We start from the raw sequence: 13,053 nt of genomic DNA on the forward strand, positions 1-13,053 counted from the left end.
ACACTTGGAACCAAGGAGTAAGGTACAATTACAAGCCTCCTGACTATATTGTATAAATCTTAGACCAACTCCTGAATTCCCTAAACTGATACTCCAAACCATCCCCTTGCATGCCCATCTCAGCAGAACCAATATGAATCATGACCTTGGTCTGAAGCTCATTTGATGATGGAGCAGCAAGCTCAGAAAGCTTGTGATTTCAAATAAATCTATTGGACTATAACCTGGTGTCATGTGACCTCTGACCTTGTCCACCCCAGTCCAACACTGGCACCTCCACATCATCTCAAGCCTAGTACCTTTGAAGTTCATCAAATACATCTGCAGTCACAGGAAGAGGAGTAGCAATTTAGCCCCTCAATGCTGTTCTGCCATTCAATGCAGCTGATCTGTGGCTTTTGGCCCAGATCCCTTGATACATTTACTTAATAAAAAAAATTTCAGATTTAAAATTAACAACGGATCTAGCATCCACTGCTATCTGTGGAAGAATGTTTCAAGTATCTATCACCTTTTGTGAGTAAGAGTGCTCCCTAACATCACTCTTGAATGGTTTGACCCTAAGTCTTTGTCTAAGAACATGACCCTTGGTTTTGAACTCCTCCACCCAATGGAAAAGACATTTACTATTCACCTTATCTATGCCTAGCATGATTTTATAAACCTCTAGAAGACCCTTCAATCTCCTATGCTCTAATGAGAAAAGTCCCTTTCTCACCAGCCTCTCCCTGTAACTCAACCCTCCAGTCCTGACAATATCCTTATAAATCTTTTCTGAACACTCTCTAATTTAAAATTCTTCCTACAGCAGGGCAACAGAACTATACACAGTATTCCAAAAGTGGCCTCACCAATGTCCTGTACAACCACAACATAACATCCCAACTCCTATACTCAATGGTCTGATCAATGAAGACAAGCATGCTAAATGTCTTCTACACCACCCTGTCTACCTGAAGCCCTGGGTCTCTCTGTTTGACAACATCACCCAATGCCCTACCATTAACCTGTAAGTCCTGCTCTTGGTTGTAATAGCTCACATTTATCCAAATTAAACTCCATCTGTCACTTTCATCCCATTGGCTCAATTGATCAAGATCTGTTTGTAAACTAAGATAATCTTCTTCACTGTTGACTACACTACCAATTTTGGTTTCATCTGCAAACTTTAGCCATGCCTCTTAAATTCTCATCCAAATTGTTTATATCAATCTTGGAAGCTTCAATCAGATCACACCTTAATCTTTTAAATTCTAGAGTACACATGCCTAATTTGTAATACCCCTCCTCATAACTTGGAGTATTGTGAGCAGGTCTAAGCACCACACATTAGGGGAGCTATATTGGCCTTGGAGGGAATACACTGTAGATTTACAAGATTGACACCTGGACTTCATTGGTCAAGTTATGAGGAGGGAATTTGAATTTAATTTTATGAAAAAAAAGTATGTGGAATTAATAATCTATTGATGACCATGAAACTGTTGCCAAGTGTCAGGAAAAACACATCTGGCTCACTTATGACCCTCAGGGAAGGAAATCTGCAATCCTCACCTGGTCTGGCCTACGTTTGATGACAGACCCACAGCAATGTGGTTGACTCTCAACTATCGCCTGAAATGGCTTAGTAAGCCATTCAGTTTTAGGGTATCTCAGTATGAGCAATAAATACTGGCCAGCCAGCAATGCCCATGTCCCATGAGTAAAGAAAACCCAAATTGGAAACCAGTGTATGATGATAGGACTGAAATCTGCTTGCAAGAGTGATCTTATGTTGGAATGTTCAGATGCCAGCGCAAAGTTACTCATAATTCATTACTAAATTTCCAATATTACCTAGAGAGGAAGATTAATTTATCTATGAAGTAGGAAAATCTGCAATGGCCCAGTAGCGATGCCTTTGTGAAGTTATGACTAATACATATTAATGGGGCAGAGTAAAGGGAGATTTACATTAGGCCACTTCTACATCTGGTCAGGGAGTACTTGATAATCCATTTAAGAAATAAAATGAGATAAATTGTTTCTCACAAAGGTCTGAAGTGAGTGCAGATTCCAAACACCCAATCCTAAATACGATATAATGAATAGGAATGAAAATTCTATTAATTTTACTTTTAACAAACACGAGTCTATTTTAAGAATATACTCTCACACTTAATTCTTTGCATATGAAACATTTCTCTAATCTTTTTCATATTGCCAGCTTCAGATTAATACAGACTGTATGACAAATCGCAAGGGTGTACTGTACAACATAATACATCGCAGGCACATGTTTAAATGGTTGATGTATTATTTACTAATTAATCATATTTATGCATAAACCTGACACTTTATTCACTGTTTTAACTAATCCATGATAGTAATTGGCTGATTACATTCACAAGTCATAAAACAGCACCTCATCATTACGAGTCCATGATTATTTCCTATGTTGGCCTTTATAAATATTCAGTCATTTATTGAAGTTGTGATAATCCAGTATTAACTCTAATGATGTCAATTTGGCGGAATATTGCGATCTGACATTTCACTTAATTCAAGACACACAGCATCAACCTTAGAGTCAGTTTTCAACATGACATCATCCTGAAGTTCCAGCAATCATGTGTTTTAACCTCAAACTCACCACGGTCCAGTTCTATTTCCCACATCTTAGAGTGACAAAGATGATTCGTATTGAATTTTGGCATTTGCGAGTTACTGTGTCATGGTTTTTGGGAAGAAAGTGAGTCACCTTTCTTTCATCAAAGAGAGACTTTAACCATATTAGACTGGGCTAGGTCAGAGCCAAAAGTAAAAGACCAAAGTTCCAATCAATTTTATCCTCCATTTTACAGAAAATAATTAATTGTGCACCAGTTTTTGATTTTTCAAATTTGATTTTATACAGGTGTTAGTATCACATGAAGATATCACTATATTAGTACTGTGCCTAATGCACTAATTAATAAAATCAGAAAATATGCAAAAAAAAGGCCATTGACTTGTTGCTTATTACACAATCTACCATCATAGATTCTATCTCAGTCATTTAACCTCCTGAACTAATATTTTCTCCTGAATCCCCAAATGTTGTAAATTGTAAATTAAAGCAACCATTGGTGTATCTCCATTTTTCAACCCTGGCCTTCAGCTTTTCAGAGGTGACATTTCCCATCTTCCAACTTTGTATAATTCATTATGTCGCATGGTGCTACGTAATTATTTTTCTCTATCCTGGGTCCATAACTTAAAGTTGAATAGTCATTCAGTTAACAATAAAATATGCTCATTATTTTAGTACAATTAGAAAATTAAAATATTAAATACATTAAAACTAATAGCATATTTAGTTAGGGTATAGCATATGTTCTTTTCGCATTCAATCCACCACTCAAAATGTTAGATCTTAAGAACTGCCTGTGAAACAGAAGCAGTCATGAACTACCCTCATTGTGTAAAACTGTCAAACTAGATTTGATTATAAACCTATTAAAGGTTGTCCTGTGTTAAGTTAAAGTCACTATAGTCTTATCAGACCATCGAGCTGTCCTTTGTTAGAGAGAGATGACTGGTGGTAGTTTAACCTGAGGGTCACCATGCCTCAGGTCAGGGGAGAGAGAGTAAAGGCAATTCCTTCATAGTAACCTCAGCCAGTGCAGGAATTGAACCTATGCCATTGGTATTATTCTGCATTACAAACCAGCTATCCAGCTAATTGAGCTAACTGACCTCTGGTCACGTGTATTAAATTACTACAAATGCTAACAAAAGTACCCGGTTTAATGACAGGCACCAAATAAGATGAAAGATATATTGTTGAAATTTTCCTATTCCCATACAGGTGGCTTGGAGATGGATAGAGTCAAGAAAATTCAACATCTGGGCAATTCCTAATGCTGGTGAGATTCCCAGGGCAGGGCTACCAAGTGAATCAGCAATGCATGAGATTTGAACAACCAATTAAAGTAATGAAGGTCATGTTTAAGGTCCATTTCCAGAACCCTCAGTCTTTTTTCCCTGGTGTTAAGCAGCAGTACTTATAAAGCTTAGCTTGAAAACTTCGTGAAAGCAACCCCAAGGGAAGGCTGAAGGATCTATCAGAGTCTCCTCTCACTGCAGCCATCAATATTTTTGAAAGTGTCTCCCCTCCATTCTGACAAGTGAAACTGTGGACAGCCTTTGCTTTTTAATTCTCTGCTGGCATTCAAGAACATCTCAATTTTGAGGTGCCCTCACCTCTCCTGGGGCTGCAGGCTGTACACAACTGCTAACTGCCGATTGGGGTTTCCACATCACTGTTCCACCAGCATCCTTATTCAGACAGCAAAAGTACAAGTGACCTTAATTCAGGCCTCTTGTAAGATCACACTGAGTGAATGGGAAAGATGTCATACATCAGAAGTTGTCCCAAAGTCAGATGCCTGATGCCCAATGGAAACGTCAGCTCATGAAGTCTGCTCTACCTTGTGCTTTAAGCTAATACTGCCACTTGCACATTGAGATATTGGTCTGGAGTGTCTCAGGCTGTGGAAATCTACAGTGTCCCTGAGGCAGCTTGCTCTTTATTACAAAGAAAAGTTCTCAACTTCCTATGTAATGTAACACACTTTTATTTACATCTGTACATACGAGATTATCAAATATAGTCCCCTCATAAAAGACTTGCCTCTTCACATTCTAAGACTGGTTTTTGTTCGCTTACTGATGTGTGTCAGATGATCAGTTACATCATTATGATTTACATGAATATTATTACATCACAGAGTCTGCCAAGATTTGTGCACTAAAACAGGAAAAATGCCACTCCACCATTTAACAAACACCTCCATTGGAATTTTTATTCAAAAACAGAAATTCTTGTTGACAAAAAGAATTAATATTTACAAGACATCTAGACACTACTCAAAAACATAATGCATGCATTCCAAGAAAGATGAGATTATTTAAAAAATAAAATCTTGAAATTTGATGCAAAGTTCACCACTGAGTCACTAAATAATGAAAACATTTCTATTCCCCGTCTTCCAAAATTCTATTGTACCCCATGCCTGTAAAGCCAATTAGTAATTTGCAATGGCAGTTTTAGAAATGTATGCATGCACATCATACCAAAGATCTATTTTCAGGGGTTACAGTTCTGTAAGAAAACTTTGTGATTTAGCAGATTATTTAGTGCATTTCTGCCATTTGGAATAGACTGTTTGTATGCACATTGAACTTACCGAGTGATGTGAAAAATCCCTTATATGGTTCAAAGCCATGAAACAGATTGCTCTGATGGCTCACTGGATGAGTTATAAAACCAAGACATCCAGCTAACCACCAGAAAAAAGGCAGCATTCTCAATCAGTGAGCAATGGGCCCATCTGGAACATTTTGCACATCATATATTTTATGTGTGGCCTGAGGTTTAAACAAAATCAGGAAAAGAATGACAAAGTTTTTTTTAAAAACTTGTAAATGATTTTCACAAAGCAACAGATGCTATTATAAAGTTTGACACTCAAAAAACTTCCCAGATTTCAAGAACCACAATACAGAACTTACCTTACTCAATTACTGTAAATCAGTGGCTGGATAATACAATGCATCGCTAAGCATCAAGTTACTATTGTTCAAAACCAGCTTGTCTGCTAACTCGCCGTAAGCAACACCGCAGATATTGTTCCATTAAAATTTTGAACACATGTACACTCTAAACTATCCTTTCCATAATTCCACAACTTCAGCTAATCTTGATTGGAAAACTGAATCCTCAACAATGTTTCCAAAGACCTACATATTGTGCTGTTTAGCAACAATGACTCAGAAGTTATTGAAAGAGTCATAGTGTCATAGGGATATATAGCATGGAAACAGACGCTTCAGTCTAACTCGTCTATGCTGACCAGATATCCTAAATAAATCGTTTGCCAGCATTTGGCCCATATCATTCTAACCCCTTCTTATTCATAAATCTATCCAGATGCCTTTTAAATGTTGTAGTTGTATCAACCTCCACCACTTCCTCTGGCAACTCATTCCATACATGCACCACCCTCTGCTTAAAAAAGTTTCGCCTTAGGCCCTTCTTAAAACTTTCTCCTCTCACCTTAAACCTTTCCCTTTAGATTTGGACGCCTCTACCATGGGGAAAAGACCCTGTCTATTTACCCTATCCATGCTTCTTTTGTTTAATGACAAATTCCCACTGAAGCCAGAAAAAGAAAGCACTATCATTTAATCCCTGTGCGAACTCCCTGTGAGGGAGTCCCAGGAATTTGATCCAGTGACAGCAAGGGAATAATGATATATTTCCAAGTCAGGAAGGTGAGTGGCTTCAAGGGAAACTTGCAGATGATAGGGTTCCCATGTATCTGCTGCTCTTTTCCGTGGGTTTGAAAGGTGCTGTCTAAAGGATCTTTGGTGAATACACCTTGAAAACCCCAAATACACACATATTCATTATATATAAGACAGTCAAAGGGCAGATTGTTGACACAAATATTATAGATGGAAAAACACAGAATGGGATAAACAAAATTCTGAAGCTTAGAAGTTCCAGATCTCAAGGATGGGTTAAATTATGTCTCTGATTTTGGCGATAATATCTGGCTGTTTTCTGTAAATCAATGTTCATTTGCACTTCAAGAGTTGATCTGGTCAATATGGGTCCTTTCCTGTTAGAATTCCTCCTTTCAAGTTTCTTGGTTTCTCTGTCTTTTAATTCACACCAAGTGAAGGGAGCAGGGATGTTTTCCACCTTTCAGCTCTGGAGGTCTTTGCCTGCCCTATACTTACACTCCTGTTACAGACTGCAGTTCCAATGATCTGTAGGCTATCATCAAATCATTTTTCCTTAACTCAAACACTCATGGTGCCATTGTATCTGAAAGTAATGATCTCACTGCTTTGAAAAGCAGCATTGTCTTGCACGAGCAAAAATATGCACCACTTGATTTTTCAAAGTTGCAAACTCTTCTGGAATTTCAGCTATATAGCAGTGACTGAGTTCCATTGCAGTTATAGTTTTAGATTAGATTTCCTACAGAGTGGAAACAGGCCCTTCAGCCCAACAAGTCCACACCAACCCTCCGAAGAGTAATCCACCCAGTCCCATTTCCCTCTTGCTAATGCACTTAACACTATGGGCAACTTAGCATGGCCAATTCACCTCATCTGCACATCTTTTGACTTGTGGGAGGAAACCAGAGCACCCAGAGGAAACCCACGCAGACACTGGGAGAATGTGCAAACTCCACACAGACAATCACCCAAGGCTGGAATCAAACCTGGAACCCTGTGAAGCAGCAGTGCTAACCACTGGGCCACCATGCTGCCCTAAAAAAGGAAAACTAAGTAGTCCCTTACAGATTGTATATTGTCAAAAATCACATGACACCAGCTTATAGTCCAACAGGTTCATTTGAAACCGCAAGCTTTCGGAGCACCTGCTCCTTCCTCAGGCAGCTACTGAGAGACAGTACATCGGACACAGAACTTATACTAATGGATCAAAGGGACATACAACTTATGCAAATGTAGTAAACAAATTTAGATGGCTATGAATTCTTTTATCAATTAGAATGGAGGTGCAGGTTTTGATTGATTAATGTGTAAGTCCCTGCTCTAAGATACCTTCAGGTTTTTATCAGAATAAAGGTAACACCTTCGATCAGACAATGCATTTTCTGTGTGAGGCCATATTTCAAGTCTCTTTGTATCTCATCCTGGAGCTAGATTGGTTCTATTTCCAATGTAGGAATTTATAAAATACCACATTGACTTACTGCTTACAGTTCGATATATTGTATCTCACTAGCTGCCTGAGGAAGGGGCGGGTTCTGAAAGCTGCCTGAGGAAGGGGCGGGTTCTGAAAGCTGCCTGAGGAAGGGGCGGGGTTCCGAAAGCTGCCTGAGGAAGGGGCGGGGTTCCGAAAGCTGCCTGAGGAAGGGGCGGATTCTGAAAGCTTGCGGTTTCAAATGAACCTGTTGGACTATAACCCAATGTTATGTGAGGTTTGAGGTTCTCCACCCAGTCCAACACCAGCACCCCCACAGCTTGTACATTGACTGAATGGAACATTTTTCTATTGATGATGTCAGACACATTCTGATATGGTGCTTTCAACACAATGTGTGTACAGTCAAGATTAGAGTGGTGTTGGAAAAGCACAGTAGGTCAGGCAGCACCTAAGGAGCAGGAAAATCAACGTTTCCGGCAGGAGCCCTTCATCAGGATTCCAGCACCACGGTAATCTTGACTATAATCTCCAGCATCTGCGGACCTCACTTTCGCCTACAATGTATGTACAATCTATATCACCCTGCACCTGGAGGAAGCCAGCTATGTTAGCACAGCCTACTATCTGGGCAGCAGCATGGACGGGGAAATGCATAGTCTTAATACATTTGTAGAATGCTAAGCAGTCAGTAGTTCAAACAGGTGACAGTTTACCACAGTCCTCAATACAATGGAACAGGGAGCACTCTGACAAAGAGGGTCATGGGATGGACCTTTGACAGAGGGGTCCTTACTCCCATGTATGCAGCACAAAGTATTCCTCACAAATACATTTGGAGACTGTAAATGCATTAGGATGACTGGAACCTTGTCTCACCACTCCACACATCACCCAAGAAAGGCAGCATTGCATATAACAGCATGTTGTCAAACATTTACTGTGCAATCTGAGAGGAAAGCAGCCCACGTGCAGCCTTTACGGTCTTGGATTGTGGCCTGCAGGTGAAACTTTGACTACTGCTGCTTCACACAGATTTACAATGATTAACTTGTAATAACAATGCATGGTGAAGATTATATATGGCCAGGATTAGTATTCGATATAGATGGCCACTGCACGGGATTCACAAGCAGAATTGTGTGATTACAAGTGTCTTTATTCTGTCCCTTGAAGGGCTTCACGTCACTTGCAAGTGGAAGCAAATTGTAGAAATAGAAAAACATACCTTACCCAATCCTGATATGTTGTTAGCCATCAAACACTTCCATTATCTATTTGTGTTTCAGATGGGGTCTGAAGGCAACAGACAATGCTCTTTGCAGTCTCAGCCTTTCAATCAAGGTGACCTCACACAACGTACATGTTTCTTTCTGCCTTACACTTCCTGTCAACCCCATTAGTTCAGCATCCATACAATCCCACACTTTTATTTCAGTCTTCATCTTCCCACTGCACCCCTCAGCCCTAAGACTACAGCTTAGTTCTACAATCATTATTCATTAATCTCCCATTGAGGCAGGGGTAGTGATGACTGTTGTTGACTTTGACTCCGACTCCTCCTCCTCCTCCTCCTCCACCTGTGACTACCAGCACTCAATGATCTCCAACCCCTATATGTTGAGTTGTCCCCTTCATTACTATTGCCCCTTTGCATCCCAGCAAGCTGGCCCCACAATTGACCGTCCAACCCGCCCTCGATTGTTATGGCCCCTCAAAATCCCCCCTTGACTCTCAATGTCCAGATCTGCTAACTGGAGAGTGACCATGCACCACCCCTCCAACCAAATTGGAAGGACAATCCAGACCAATGACGGACTAGACACCTGACTCATCTCTATGCAGATTTGCTGCTGTTTTACTGCAGCTCCCTGGGCTGGTCACACTGGAATTGTGAGACTGCTAGTGACTCAACTCCCTAGACTGTAATGCTATGGAGCAACTGACCCTGAATACCCCAACTGATCATATCCAAACTCCTGGGGTGAGATTGGACAATGCTTTTCACTGACTGTGGTGACCCTCCCTGCCTGACAACAGAACCTTCAGCACCCTCAAACAGACTTGACTGAGGACTACTTTCCTTAGACTTGGAGACATGTCTATTTGTTTGAAGCACATTCATTTTTATTCCACATAAATTGCTGCCCCATGGTACAGATATGATGTTAAAGTAGCATGATGCCATACAGAAAATTGTCCACCCCTTGACAGATAAGATGACAAGCTGCCTGGCTTTGTGTCTGCACTAAAAGGCAAGCCACAAACACAGATATCATGAGGCTGTAAATTCTGAATGGGGTGACAATGTACAAAAAAAAACGCAAAACAAAGATGCTGTGACCATCCAAGTAGGTGCAAAGTGGCCTGGCAGCATCACTACAATGTAAGGGATTGGTGACCGTCAAATTGCAGTTTTGAACTAGTGAAATTTATTGAGTGAGTCAGAAATGTGCCATGATGATGTGTTGTGGCTAGTACATGCCAACCTCTATGGACAGCGGATGCAGGTTGTCTCTACCTATAGAGCTTGCCCTAGGTTTCGCAAATGCCTGCTAAGATGGAGGCTTGGAGAAGCTGGATCTGCTAGTTATCATCATTCACTTTCATGGTGGGAATTGACACCTCCTAGTTTCCCTCTGTTATTTGGAAAAATAGCGACATACAGTCATAAAGTTATGCAGCACGAAAATAGACCCTTCAGAAAATCTTGTCCATGCCGACCAGATATCCCAACCTACCCTAGTCCCATTTGCCAGTACTTGGCCCATATCCCTCTAAACCCTTCTTAATCATGTACCCAATCAGATGTCTTTTAAATATTGTAATTGTAGCCACCTCTATCACTTCCTTTGGCATCTCGTTTTTGTATATAAATAAGATGAAATGAGGAAATATTGAGATGCCAATGAATGCAAGTAGACCTTTTCCCACTCACTAGTGACATTCTCAACTAGATGTTGAAACCTTGGATGGAAAATTGGAATTTTATTACCTTGAGACTGAGAATCTAAGTTTTACGTTCTTGTCATATTTTCCTAATTGACTCATCAATTCCCAAATCATTCAGGAGCTGGGAACATTCAGCCCCATGTGTCTTATCAATGTTTCTTTTTTCAAAACAAAACTACTTTTGAGAAGTTTGTATTATGACAATTCCTCACTATTAACTCATTCGATCAGATCCTAAATACAAGATAGATTAAAATGTCTAATCACTTCCATTTGCCGTAATTCACAGACTTTAAAAGCTCAAACAGCATCGCAAAATTAGGAAATTATAATATTTATCTAAAGTGTTTCATGTCACATTGATTTCAAATAAGATAATCTTTAAGGTGTATTTTTTTCTAGGAACAACTGAAGGAGACAACTTCAGTGTTGCTTACGGGATTGACTTGCTGATAATTTTAAAATGTGTGTCCACTATGAAAATATGGTTTACCAAAACTAGTACAGAAAACAGATGCAATCTTCTTCCAAATAGCCAACAGACCAAAAGAAAGACAATGCACACTGAGGGTAAATTAGAACTGAATTTATCAAAGTGGGTGTAAAAATGCAAATTTTCTTTGATAATTGCAACTCATGACAGCAGGATATGAGATAGATATTTGAGTATTATGATTCTCTGAAAACATAAATCACTTGTAGCTGTGGTAGCTTATCATTAAAATTAAATCAAATTCTGGAATCTAAAGAAATAATTAAAAGCCCATGTTCACTTTAATCATTTTGGTGTTTGGGTGTAAGAGACAGTGAATAAAGTAAGACAAAAGCCAAGATTGGATTTAGACCAATCATAAATGGGTGGCACAGTGGCTCAGTGGTTAGCACTGATGCCTCACAGCATCAGGGTCCCAGGTTTGATTCCAGCCTCCGGTGATTCTCCCAGTGTCTGCATGGGTTTCCTCCGGGTGCTCCGGTTTCCTCCCACAGTCCAAAGATGTGCAGGTCAGGTGGATTGGCCATGCTAAATTGCCCGCAGTGTTAGATGCATTAGTCAGAGGGAAATGGATCTGGGTGGGTTACCCTTCAGAGGGTCAGTGTGGAATGGTTGGGCCTGTTTCCACACTGTAGAGAATCTAAACACTAAAGAAGACACTGATTGATATGCTAAATAAGAAGAAATTCAAAAAGACAAGCAGACATTAAGAAAGATGATAAAAGAAAGCTAAAGGAGAGTTAGACTAAAGAGGATACAAGACAGTAGTAGTGGCACAAGTGGAAGCTTAAATGCAAGAGAAAACTTCATTTTGGAATCTCATAGTATTTGGATCAGAATTCTTGTAACCATTAACATGAAACAGAGGAAAAAAGGTGTCACATGAACAACAAATAAACAATTGACCGTTAAAAGGAATCTCTGAAATTAGAATTTCAATACCTTTACTTCACATGAACAGAGAGATGGAATCAGATTTTTACAGAAAATGCAACTTCAAAATGCAGGAAAATTATTTCAGGAGTAAGGAAATTGTGTTTTCTTTTACAAATATTTTCAGGATGGGAAATCAGTCAGGAAAGCACTGAAACATCGACAGATTAAATTTTTAGTGACCAAAGAGGCTGAGATAGATGCAGAATCAGGAAATGTTATCGAGAGGGAAGCAGCTAGTCTTTGTAACTGACACAAAATATAGGAACAGGAGTTAGTCATTCAGCCCCTTAAGTCTGGTCCACCATTTAATGAAATCATGGCTGTTCTATGGCCTAACACTATACACCTGCTTGAAGACCATATCCCTTAATACCTTTGCTTAACAAAACATTATTACTCCCAGATTTAAAATTAACAACTGATCCAGCATACACTGTCATTTGTGAAGGAGAGCTCCAAATATCTACTTTGTTTGTAGAACTGCTTCTTAATATCTCTCATGAACACAGTGACCCTCATTCTCAGGCTATTCCCTCTAGTCTAGAATTCCCAACCAGCGGAAATGGTTTATCTTTATTTAACCTGTCTTTTCCGGTTCGTTTCTTGAAGGCTTTGATCAAATCATCTCTTAAACATTTAAATTCTAAAGAAAACAGGCCTAATTTGAATAATCTCTCCTCATAACTTAACCTGTGAAGTCCTCATGTCATTCTTGTAAACCTACACTGTAGTCCCTCCAAGATCAATATATCCTTCCTAAGATGTGATGCTCAGGTCTGCTCACAGTACTTCATTTGGGGTCTCACCAGAGTTTTGCATAACTTCTGAATCCCTGTTACTACAGTCAGATTGATATAAAGGTCTGCATTCCATTAGCTTTCTTGATTATTTTCTGCATCTGTTTGTGACATTTTAAAGATCCATGCACCTGAACCCTGAAGTCTCTTTGGACATCCATTGTATT

At 39.6% G+C, this 13,053-nt stretch overlaps 1 protein-coding gene across 1 annotated transcript in view; it reads right to left on the minus strand.

Moving 5' to 3' along the window:
* Positions 1 to 5,830, minus strand: part of card19 (caspase recruitment domain family, member 19) — an 82,623-nt gene extending 76,793 nt beyond the window's left edge. The window contains exon 1 of the mRNA XM_072582270.1: positions 5,536 to 5,830. The gene's annotated coding sequence lies outside the window, so the exon portion shown is untranslated. The remainder of the gene's footprint in view (positions 1 to 5,535) is intronic.
* Between the last annotated feature and the right edge of the window lie 7,223 nt (positions 5,831 to 13,053).

Source organism: Chiloscyllium punctatum, chromosome 12 (assembly GCF_047496795.1).
Source record: "Chiloscyllium punctatum isolate Juve2018m chromosome 12, sChiPun1.3, whole genome shotgun sequence".
NCBI lineage: Eukaryota > Metazoa > Chordata > Chondrichthyes > Orectolobiformes > Hemiscylliidae > Chiloscyllium > Chiloscyllium punctatum.